Raw genomic sequence first — 13,357 nt, forward strand, 5'->3', positions numbered from 1 at the left:
TAAACCTGTCGCTGGAAGAGAGAAACTTGCCATTAAGGCATACAAGCTTCAATGTACTAAAAGGGTTGTTTCTAAGTCAACTTCTTGGATAATGAGTTGATGTCAACAAGAAGTGACCCGTCGTAGGAGGGCCTTAATGTATCCCACATCTACGACATGAAACGAAGCAAATGATTTTCTAGAGGTGATAATGATCTGATGATACAAGGTTCAGGAACGACGATCATGAAAAATGGAGGGTGAAGGTATTGTAGTGGATGAGGCATTAGCTGGATGGTGAATTCTCTGAATGACTTCTCTTGAACATATCGGCGACACTGAGATGGATTGGTAGCGTTAACCCAAAAATATGGATGATATGGAGGACCAATGGTGATATGACTGGTGAACGGAATAACCCAACTCGACTCAATCATGGTGATGGAGTGAAAGTGTCATGTTCAAGAGTGACCTGCTACCAATAAAATTATTCAAGTTTTATTCCCTTTTTCCCCAGTCATTGCTGACCAGTACCTCTTTATTTTTGTCAAGCTTGAGGAGAATAACATATGCTTGTTCTATAATTTTCCCTTCGGGCAAACATGTCACTATGTTTTAGTGAGCCTAGTGACAGTGAAACTCGTTCTTGTCTAAGTGGACAAGTTTGTCGCTATTGTTTTAACAAGTTTAATGACAAGGATAAATAGGTCCTTTTCATCTTTAGAGAGTTTGAAAAGGGACGAAAAGGAAACTCCAACAGTTCTTTTTCGTAGCATAATCACTTAAGTTCAGAAAAGGCTAAAATAATACAAAAGGGATGAGTTTTTGATAACTTTAGTGAGCCGAAAAGACAAGTTCTTGAACTTTTTAGTGGGATAATCCCTTAGGTCTGAAAAGATTAAAATATACAGGAGGGATGGCATTTTGATTACTTTAACGAGCTGGAAAAGCCAATAGCTTGACGATCTTTTCATATTTAATGAGTCTGAAAAGAGTTTAAAGGAGGCTCATTTTGAGGAACAAGTGGTGTTTTAGGGTAGCAACAGGTTCCGAGTAATCTTGGAACTTCTCAAAACATGGTGATGTGAAGAGGTTGGCTAACAGGGTCACTTGTCGTAGTTGTTCCTCAAAAGGGTAAACAATCAAGCAGAAGCGTTTGATCGACCAAAAGGATGGAGGTGATGGCAGAACACAACTAGGGTTCAAAAGGCTGATAGCATGGAAATCACAGAGGTTGTTTACTGAAGGCGGGTTTACTTTTTAATGAGCTTGAACCTTGCGTTAACATATGCTCAGTGGCAAGTTTATTTTTTAACGAGCTTGAACCTTGTGGAAACATTGCTCATCGGCGGGTTTATTTTTTATTAACGAGCTTGAACCTTGTGGAAACATTTCTCATGTTCCTTTTAATGTAAGCTAGGAATGAAAAAACTAAAAAGCTAAAAAAACTATAAAGCTAAGGAACTACTGAGGTTAGGTAGGATGGTTTCATCCACGGAACGATTCAAACACTTCCTTTGCTTTGTCTGTGCATTGCAGACAAAGGTGAATGGTGGATCAGACCAATCACCTAACCTAAGAACTTAAAACTATAAAGCTAAAAAAATCTAAAAAGCTAAAAAAAGAAATTGGTTGTTTTTTTCTTGCATAAGAAGGTTTGCATGCCCCCACGCATCGAGAAAAGGAGAGTCTCTAAGTAATCATATGGAAGTCACTGTGGTTAAGCAAGATCATTTTTGTCAGCGGAGCCGACGAAAAACTTCCTTGGCTTTGTCCACTGGATAGATAAAGGTGAATGGTGTGAGATAACACTTCCAATCACATAACCTATAGGGAAACCTATTTTTTTCAGCTGGGTTCGTCTGCAGAAGCAAACCAGGGTGCATGCCCCCTAAGCTTCGTTACATTCACCAGACTACTCGCTGCAATTAGGTGGATGGAATGAAGGTTGAAGAGACACTCTTGATGCAAAGAGACCATCTAGGGATGATGTTTGACTTGGAGCTGTGTTTGAACTAGGAAATGAAAGTTGGTCGATAAGCTGGACAATTTTGCCTTCATGCGGGAAACACATCACTCGAAAGAGTGTGGAAACAATAACTTCCATGCTATAAACATAGTCACGTCCAAGGAGTAGATTGTAATCTAACGGTCCCTAGACTACCATCACATTCAAGTGAATGGTTTTCCTTTTCAAAGTTATCGGCAACTTCAAAAGGATCCCTAATGGTCGATTGGTTCCTTTGTTAAAGCCTGACAAATTCTGTGTAATAGGCATAAGCGATGGCGAGCCAAGTGCTTTCCAAGTAGTTGAGGAAAGGATATTTACTGAAGCCCCTTCATCTATGATAGTGCTAGACATGATCATTTTGTAAACTTGTACTATGATTTGGAATGGTACATTAGAAGGAAGGCAGGATTTTGCTAGTCGGTTCCAATCAAAGGAAGTGACTAGACTACTTGGAGGGGGTACCAAATAAATGGTTGAATGAACCCCTTGAGTAGCAGGAACTAGGGGGTTCTCTTCCTGTCGTGAAGGAACAAGTGGATTTCCCCCAAGTTCATCGGACTTTGAAGTGACAAAAAGAATTTAAACAGTATCGTTCTCATTCTCTTTGGAAATTGTATCATCTGAAGGTGAACCTTCCGAAGGTAAAATTGGGTTGATTGCCATCTCGACCCATTGACTTTGGGCCAATGTGGACTCAAAGGATTCACTTTCAGCCATAGGTGTCTCAACCGACGGTTGAGTCATGTCAGTCATATTTTCAACTAATAAATGACTTGAGGTGAGTTTCTTGTATCCCGACGGAAGTCGTTGCGGTGAAGCAGGACGATTATGCAAGACTCTTTTGGCCTCATCCAAGAAAGGACAACGGGGAAGGTGATGGTCCCCTTCACATAATCCACATAGAATTTTGACCTTTCCTTTCTGTCCAGGAACTTCATTTTCACTAGTTGATGGTGTGTTGTCAACATGATCGCCAGAAATTGATGACACCGGACAGTGCGAATGAGGAGACCATTCTCTAAAGATCTGTGGAATGTAAGGACAATCTCGATGAAATTGGTTTCCTCTGCAAATTACACAAGGATATCTGGGAGATTTAGTGTGCAGATTTTCACCAGATGATTCATGGTTGCCCGCTTGCTTAACTAACTTCTTCTTCTTCTTCTCTTTCCCTTTCTTCTTCTTCTCAGTCACTTGGTTACTAACATCACTATTTTCACCAAGCGAAGAGGAAGAATGGGAGGGAGAAACAAATGAAGAGGAAGGCGAAGGGTCAACTTTAGTATTAATTGGTTGTTGATTCTATTGCTGAGGAATTATGGTATTTTGAATGACAGAGGTTGAGAATAGCCATACCGGCAGGCCAATTGTGATTCCGGAAGGGACAATGTGGCCATATACGGAGCACCAATATCTCCCCAAGAGGAGAATGGACTAGGATTCCCCTCAAAAGGGATTCCTTGATTGGTAGACTCCATTATCTCGACCTAAGATCAACGAAGGAATAGGGATGTTATTATGAATTTAATAAATTTTAATGACGCTTTGACACAACTTTCCTTTTTCAGTTTTTAAGAGTTGAGAAAAAGCTAAAGATGACTGTAGTCCCCTTCAATTTTTAATGAGCCTGAAGTGACAAGTGCTCAGATGGACCTTTTCTTTTAAGGAGTTGAAAATGAATGAAAGTGACTACTCTGGAAGTCTAGACAGAGGGATTACCAAGCCAATTGCAAAATTGCAATATACACCTTGGTGATAAATTAAAGAGAAATTACCAAGGACTTATGTATGATAGTCAATCTTCCCGAATGCTGTGTTTAGTGCATTACGATCAATAGGGCGGCAGACACGACTTCCTATGGATAAAGGATATAAGCCTATTGTGGTCTTCCAATATATACTTGACGGTATGGGGAGCACAATTCCGTGCTAGCACTTGTCGTATCAAAGAGAAGGAATCACCCAACCTTTGATGAAAATGATAGTTACTAGATTTTACGACGCCAGAACACGTCTCTAGCCTAGACATCTAGATGTGTTGCATTAGGTTCCAAAGCGTTGTTAAGTTCATTGAAATTTATTTTAGAGTCGATCTTTCTTAGAAGTTATCCTTTCAAGGTTCACCACGTGATGTAGATGTAAAATTCCTAAATATGAAATCTAAAATGATAAACAGTCGTTGTTTACTTTTTAGCAATGAAAATCCTAGCTACTAAGGAAAGAAGATTACGATTCTTTCAAACAGAGTGCAAAGAGCACACACTAAATGCACTTTTCCTAAATCATTTTTCGCACACAGTCTAAATGCAAATGCAAATGCATGTATTTTTTTTTGTTCCATTTAATGTGAAGAATACCAAAAAGGAAAACTGAGTATAGATATGAAATATTTTCTTCAAAGCAACATTTCAACAATTTCTTTTCAAAATGAAAGGAAAGACTAAACACATTTTTCGATTTCGAATAGAAAAACACTTTTGACACTTCGAATATTAACAAATAAAATAAAATACACGAAAAAAAGTTCAATTGACTATCTAGGGAAGGAAGACTTTACGACAATTCTCTGTTTTGACACAAAACGAAAGTTATGACAATTTTTGCACCAAAACGACAGTTCGATTTACGCAACTTTTCGACGAAGGACTGTAAATGATGGACAAACACATATTTTTTTTTTTACTAATCCTAATCAATGGAGGCTGATCTATGTAAAGCAAGGAGGCTTCAGCAATGAGATACTGTTCATAAGCAGCAAAACAATTAAATAGAACTAAAAACAAGAAAAAAAAACCCAAATTTCAAGGGGAGAAATAGGATTACTCAGTCATCGCGCCTGTGCTTCACAGAAACAGGGATGCATATCACCTACTACACTTAGGAGGTGCAATGCATACTAGCTTCCAGTGATCGACAGTACGATGGGCCAGGGAGCACAACTGAGGTGGGGTTTTGCTCAAATTTACAGCTAAGTTCAGTGATTTAAGCTGAGCTATGATGGACAGTAAAGAGAAAAGTACAGAGGAATGATCTTGGGAGGTTACTGAGCTACCACAAGGGCATTTAGAATGCTTGCAAGTCAGATGTTTAGTTCATAAACTAAACTGGAGATTGATTGAAGCAACATTCATCTACTATGCACTTGCAGAGAAAGAGTAGTTCGAAGGCTATCTGGCTAACTTCAGGCTCTGTCTGTAGTTTATAAAGAAAAAAACAAGAAAAAATAGAAAAACTATTCACTCCCCAGCGGATTCGCCATTTTATTTCTAGGAAAACTAGTGTCTTTTTGATCTGCTAGTCCCACTAGGACTGGCAGCTATCATAGAAACAAACAATCAAAGCAATTTTTGATTTCCTCTATGTATGATAGATAAGAGAGAAGCAAAGGGACCAACCTGGATCTTCCGTTTGACTCCTTGCTTGATTTCTCTCTCCCTTGATAGAGCTTGCAACTCCTCTCCTACTTGTCCTGCTTAGAGAATACCTATAGAAACAAAGTAGTAGAACACCATCAAAGAATCTCGATCTATGATATCATAAACAATGCAGAATCAGAAATACATTGAACATACAATGGCATTTACAAATAGCAAGATTCACAAGTACACGATTGTATGGGGGAAAACCCAAAGAACTTTATTAAAATAGAAGGGAGAATTACAACCCAGTTGTCTGATCCAGTATCATCCTCCCATCATCAAAGCCCTCTTCACCTCATGAAAAGAAAGATCACCCCACAATACAATGCTTCTTCTCAAAGACAAACTATCAACACTTCCTTACAAATTACAAAATTCCAGCTTCCAGATCTCTCAGATGAGGGATCCATTTATAGATGTTTGCAAAGGTGTGAGTCATCTTTGGGTTTTTGATTGGTGTCATTCCATTTGTAGTTCTTGGTTCCACTTGGAGACTTCTTGGGTCTCTTACTCATCCCTAGGCAAATTCAAAGAGGCAAGTGTCATAGGAAAAGTTTCTAGAAGATTCCATGAGCATCCACTTAGCAAATTGTCTCAAACATTTGTCCATTCTCGCTCATCGCACCTCACAGAAGGCCTCTTCAGTATGCATCGCACCTGGATAGTGTAGGAGTCAGTATGCATCGCCCGCTAACCATGGAGCAGTTAGTATGGTCTAGTTTTGGCCAGTTATGAGTGATTTTTTAGGTGGAACGTTTGGGAATGATGTAATCAGTTGACCATGATCCTTTACGGTATGAAACAACACTTTTAGGGGTTAAAGAGGCCTTAGTTTATCAACATATAATATTGGGTTTGCAGTGCCCAAATATGTCTATAACAATAATGAAAGGTGTATGATGGGTGGAATGGAGTGAGAAAATTCTTGGATCACTCATAAATAAAAAACCAAATTTGGGAGATGGATGGATTCGCTCAAAAAGCTTGGAGAATTTCCTTGTGAAATGATGAAATTGGTGAGGGTTTAATGACCAAGAAAATCAAATCCAAATTTGATGGGAAAAATTTTGTTTTTAACTAGGATGTCTTAGGTTACTATTCCAAGTGGAATCACTCAAAAAGACCTCTGTTAACCCATTCTAAAAATAAAAAACAGTACTAGTTGAAAATCTAGAAATTTGAGAACTAGTGAGCTAGTAAATATAAAAAATGCCTAACCAAATCAAGTAAAAATGAAATGGGGTAATTTTTTTTTTATGAACTAGAATTCTTTTTTGATCTAATTCAAGTGGAATCAAGTTGATTGAAGCTCGTTAGCATGCTCTAAAAAATATCATAAATTTAATGTTCTTTGCTAAAAAGGAGGTCCAGCAATCTAGATTTGGGAATAAGAAGAATAATCTAAGCAACTCAATGATTATTATGAAGTTCTAAAGCTTTTAAAAATATGAGATAATGCTTGTGATCCTTCAAAAGAACTTACATAAACCATTTAACTCAATCCTACAACACGAAATCATTAATACTAAATGCAGAAGTAGAAAGAAATAAGAACTAGAGATGCATGTGAATAAGAAATGAAAATAAGGAAATAAAATGATACAAAAGGGTTATGAGGCCCCTGGGATGGCCAAGCCCAAGGAAACTTAGATACCTATGGAGGAGAAAAATATTTAGAAGTTGAACATGACACCAATCTTCATTATTTTCGTCAATAGAGTTACATCCCTGCAAGAAAATACAATGGAGTTGCGAGAATACAAGCTCTCTCCACAATAACATTAATGAAAATCTCCCCCTAGAGGAAAATTCAACTTGGTACTTATAAAAAATGATTAGGAATCATTCCCCATAAATGGAGGAAGCTTTCCCCACCATAATCCATTGATTAGTGCATCTAGTCCCTAATACTAGGAATTTGAATTAAATGGCAGGGAACACATTCCTAGATTTTCTCAATCATTCCCTAGAGGAAAATTTTACTTGGTACTTATAAAAAATGATTAAGAATCATTCCCCATGAATGGAGGAAGCTTTCCCCACCGAAATACCTTGATTAATGGATTTTCTCCCTTGATTGGTGGATCTGCTCCCTTGATTAGTGGAACACATTCCTAGATTTTCTCAATCATCAGAGTTCCACAATTTGTGCCATAATTCCATAATATCTTGTTGAATTATTATTTATTATTGATCCTCCAGTAGTAGGGAACAAGTCCCTAAATTATCTCCTCCTCCAACTCTTCATAATCTGCCAAATATTCTCATAATATTCCATAAAAAATAAATAATATTAGGCACAAATATTAAATTATTCATAAACCTTCCTAATGAATATATTAAAGTTAAAAATAAATTATCTAATGAAAAAAGAGAGGTTTAATGTGCTAAAGGATGGTCATAGGCCTGAATTTATGTCTAATTTAGAGGCCTAGCAAGTCTGTTTGATATCCGAGAGAGTAGTCAACATGGGTGAGACAACGTCAACAACATATACAACACATTTTCATTAACATATATGTATTACCACAAGTGAATTAGTTCAAGTGTTAAACATAGGTTAAAGCAACATGCATTACAAGTGTTCAAGGTTAGTCTTACAACAAATATAATACATGTGCGAAAACGTGTTGGCTTGTTGGAGTTCCAAGACACATCATTACACCATACATCATTAACCCCATGTGTGGGGCGTTGGAGCCACTACTTACTCCTAAAAGAAAAGATTACAAAATCTCAAGGCTATGTGGGAAGAGTTGAGGTGAAAATTCCCTTGCATGTACAAATTAGGGGGTAATTATAGGCAAGGGTGAAACTGATCCTTGTGGTTGTTCGACTACCCTCATGACTGTTTAACTTCCATGAATTTTTAACTTTATATGACCCTTCATATAACAAGTGGGTCTCTTAGACTTCTACGCTACATTACATTGATTAATAGTATGGCCCACAGTGGACAACATGAATCATGACAAGACTCGACATGACATTGTTGGTACATTCATGCTGCTGCTGGGGTGCATGTCGAGCTGTACTGTTGCTGGTGATGGACGTCCTCATGGTGTGTCACATATTTACCTCCGCATGGCAACATGTGCGGAGTCTTCGATGGTCATTGAGGTCGTTTGATGTTGCATTCACATGTTTCTCCTTGCTTGTATGTTGAAAGGCTTGACAGGTTCGTCTATTTGCAAAAAGTGCATATTCATCTGTCCATCTGTCCATGAACACATTGTGCATGTTTGCTTGTTCGTACGTCCGCGAACAAATCTTTGCATGGACATCCATTCACAAGCACATCTCTTTGCATGCATCGTTTGTTTTTCTGTCAGCGAACATGTCCTTCTGCATGTGCTCCTTTCGTTCATCCCATCCGTCTTCGCATCATGTTTGCTTGTGTACCTATATCTATAGTCACTCATGATGAGACTACATCAAATAAATAAAACCTTCTTAGTCTACCATGATGCATGATCATTTCGGATGCAGGTGACTGAGAGAGTAGACAAGGTTGTGAGCTGGGATGGAGGCTCCGACTATTCCTAATGAAAACTGTGTAGGAGTCACTGGGTGATGAAGATGGACAATTCAAATTAATAGTGACTGTTCGCAGGGTCTGGCTCAACTGGAGGACTAAACTGTGAAGTTTTTGGGAGGAACAATTTAGGCCACGGGAAGGCTAAATATGCGTAGTTTGTAGAACAAATGGGCAATGAGAGCTTGGCAACTAAAACTATGAAGTTCAAGAGGGGAACTAACAGTCAACTATTGGGTCACTGGTAGCAAAAGTTGTACAATTCATGAGGGGAACTGGCAGTCAGCTTCTGGGAGCTTGGCAGCAAAAACTACACAATTTCTAGAGGGAACTAGCAGTCAGCCGCTACTTTTGGGCAAGGAAAACTACCCAATTCCTGAGGGTAACTGTCAGTGGGCTGCCGGGAGCTGCTAGCGAGAAAAATTACATTGATGCTGGGAGGTCGGCCTGCTATTCACCTCTATGCAATTTCTAAGTTGAGCGGCTACTGGGTAGCAGAGGAATTACTCATGAAAACTGAGCAATTTTTTGGGTGAAAAGTTGGTCGAGTGTCGGGAGAGCTGACTAGAAAAAATGTGCAATATTTTGAGGGAGACAAGGATAGGCACTGGGTGGTTATCCTACATGTCTGTGCAATTTTCTTAGTCAGCAGGGTGGGCAAGGTCTGCAACCTCTGTGCAATTTTTGAGGGGAGCCAGTCTTGAGGTGGCTATCGGGTCAAACTGTCTGGTTGACCAACATGAAGGTTGATTGATTCGCTTGTGGGAAATGTAGCTTGAAATGGCTTTCTTGGTGCTTTTGCATTGTTTTGGGTGACAGTTGATTGATTCAATGGCAGGGTGATGGTACGACTGTGAGAGGGGAATCCAGTCGTCAGAACTTCAACAAAGTGACTAAGTGTGTGAACAAGTGAAAGATGCATATGTGATCTTGCAGACACACGCTTACATGACTTGATGATGAGGTGACTCAAACCATCCAGACACACATGCTCAACATGACCGATCGATGGTGTAAGTGAAAAGCATGACACTTGTGATTGATCATCGGTCGACTGTGATGACGCTTCCGTGACAGAGTATGTGACTCTGTGTGCGGGTGTGACAGATGTTTACATAGTGAACACAATAAGTACACATGAAGCGAAGACCTTGAGTATGATTAGAACATGGTCACAAGCATGAAATTGACATCAACATGTAAAAGCTTGGGTGAGATGGTTAAGTAAGGTGGGTGTGAAGAATCACAAAAGCTCATGGAGTGAACCTGAGCGCGTACAGTCATCAAGTGAAACTCTCAAAGGAGGCTCCGAATTTGGATGCATACCATAATTTTGGAGGGTGTTTGTAGCCGCTACAACACTTGGTGACACATTGGTAGAACTGTAGCTTCTCTATTTTGTTTAATTGATACCACAGGGCCTTAGTATTTCGGGGAGTATTGAATCAATGTGTAGGTTACTTTGGCTTCCCCACTTACCCCATTGACATACATGGTTCACCGTTTGCCAACTCAGTCGAACACAATAATTTTTTTTAGCTTGATCACAGTGTTTTGAATTCGGGAAGGGTAGTTTAGCTCGCGAGTTGAATGTTTTCAGAGTATAGGTTTTCATATCTGGTGTTGCTCCGCTGCTAGTAGACCTGGACAGTACCTCGACAGAGTCACACAGGAACACGCACATTGCTCCACTACTAGTGAGCCTGGTCATTACCCTGGTGGAGTTGCATGCTTCAACTCTCTATGCAAGAAGCCTTTCTCTTCTTTCGCCTTTGCATTTTTTCAAGAGGACTGTGCATATGCACTTATTTATTTATGGGGCAGAAGAGGGATCCCGAATTATTGAGAGAAAAAGAGGTTGTTCCTTTAGAGAAGCATGTAAGACCTCTGACATAGATTTGCTCATTTATATTTTCCCCTTCTCTGTTTCTACTAGTTGGATGAGCTTTAACACACAGAGAAAAAGGCTGAGTATAGGCATGGGGCTTCCTAGTGTGGACACAGGTTCATGGTTGGACAAAAAATTCCCTTGCAAATGGTTTGTATTTTCCATCAAGACTTCATCGGCCGAAGGTTATAACCAAGCACAGAGAAGATGGACACAAGAATGGCCAAGTGCTACAATGTCACAAGTCTCTTCAAATATTAGCCACATACTCTATTCAAAAGCCAGAATGTAGTAGTTGGCAACACTTATTTCCAGAAACAAAAATAGTAAGGTATCAAGCAAACAAAACAAATGTAAACAAAAATAGTAAGCAGAACAAACCAAAAAACAAATATAGTAAGCAATGCAAACAACATGAAAACAACAAGCATCAAGCAGACTATGTACATGGCATGGGGCGCGGCTTGACCTATTGGAAATAATGCTTGAGATCTTGGCCATTGATAGGAAGGTTTCCAACCCTCCCATCAAGTGATTGTAGACGGTATGTGTGTGGGCCAAGATTCTCCTGGACTGTGTACGGACAAATCCATAGGGACTGGAACTTTGTATGTTTTCCTTTGTCTTCATGGGACTTATCCCATTTCAGAACTAAATCACCAACACTGAAGTTAGCTTTCCCTGCACACCTTTTATCGAACCATCTCTTAATACAGTTCTGGTGGACTGTGAATTTTTCTTTTTCTTTCATCCTTGCATCCTGAAGCTTATGAAGAGCATCTAGAGCATCCATCCTACGCTGAACTAGTTGGAAAGGCTTGCCTTGGGATTCTTGGGAACGTTGAAGTGCAAGAAATTAGATATTGGGTGGGAGGATGGCTTCTTTACCATAGACCAAGAAGTATGGTGAGTTATTAATAGAGGGCTTGGGTGTTATACTGTTAGCCCATAATGCATTCACCAGAGCGGTATGTCAGTTGCGTTGCTCAGAGAAAATGGTCTTCTTGATTATGTGGATGAGGTTTTTATTCGTGGATTCAACTAGACCGTTTCGTTGCGGGTAATAGTTAGATGAGTGTTTCAACACAATACCATTATGTAATCCAAAATCATAAAGTTTCAAAGACAAAAGGTACGTTGCATTATGTTGTAGCATTTTTTTCTTTTGATAAGATAGAATAAATTAGTAAAAAAATAAAAAATGATATTTGAAAAAATATTAAGTTAGGATATGGACATAACAAAATTGAATAAAATGTTTTGAAAATATCTTAATGATAATGTCCATATCAAAGAAAATGTTAGGTTACATGCCCTAAAAAATCAAGGCAAAAGAAAATGTTAGGTTAGAAAGAAAAGAAAACAAATAAACTGAAAGCGAGCAAGTCTAAATGCCACTACTATTGTTTCTATAAAATAATGGTTGTGTGCAAGCTTGTCATAAATGCCACAACCCATGACAGTCAAATAGTTTAATCTTGACTGCTTCATGCTTTAAATTTGATGTTATAGTTAGAGAATAAAGATTTGGCCAAACTGTTTAATCTTGGCAGATCAGTAGTTAGGTAGAGAATAATAAGGTGCTCATTAGTTTAATCTGAGCCCTTGGAGGTTATAAAGTTAGAATTAGATAGTTTGCATTTGTAAAATAAAAAGAAAGGAAAAGGGTTTGCTAGCTTAAATGCACCCATTAAGTGAATAAAAAATGATAGGATAAGCAAAGGGTAAGTAGAGAAATGTTGCAGAAGTTTGTTGATTGATTGGAAAAAATGTACATTTATCATGTTTTACCATATGTTTCTATGTCCATGAGGCAATTACACAAAGTAAATGAAGGTCTACAAGATCAATTAATTAACTTCCCTCATCCTCATTCATCCCTATATATACTAATTTTCCCTTTCCCCCCTTCATACAGTTCATATTCATTCATTTTCCATAAAAAATACCCTTTCCTAAGGTTAAAATCCTTTTTTCCTAGGAAAAGTGAAAACCCCATGCTAAATCCCCTTTTACCCAAAAAACCCACAAAAAGTTGTTTAGCCTAAGTATTGATATATATATGTGAAGGAAAATAACTTGTTAAAAAGCATTATACTTAGTCTATTTTCCCTTTCCACTCATATTTCATATTAACACTAACTTAATGGATTAAACCCCTAAAAATCCTTTCCCATATATGTTAACTCCCTTTATAAAATACCTCGAAACCATAAGTTTTATAATAAAACTATGTATTCCATGAAATATTGCATCGCAAGCCTTTCAACGTATATGCACCCTCTGCCATTTCGATATGTGATTGCGATGGGCCCAGACTCGGCACAATATATATCACAATCCAATGCCATTTCGCATCCACCTCCATCCAAGTCCCACTAAAGCATATACCCTCTACCATTGCGATCTTAGATTGCGATGGGAACCTAGAATCGATGTAATACATATTATAATCCATCGCCCATTTCGCATCCACCCTCGTCGCAAGTCTCGACCAAAATATAACCCTCCACCATTGCGATCTC

The sequence above is a fragment of the Pinus tabuliformis genome, chromosome 4_2, assembly GCF_031772625.1.
Source record: "Pinus tabuliformis cultivar Carrire ecotype Pingquan chromosome 4_2, CPIR1, whole genome shotgun sequence".
NCBI classification, from domain to species: Eukaryota; Viridiplantae; Streptophyta; class Pinopsida; order Pinales; family Pinaceae; genus Pinus; species Pinus tabuliformis.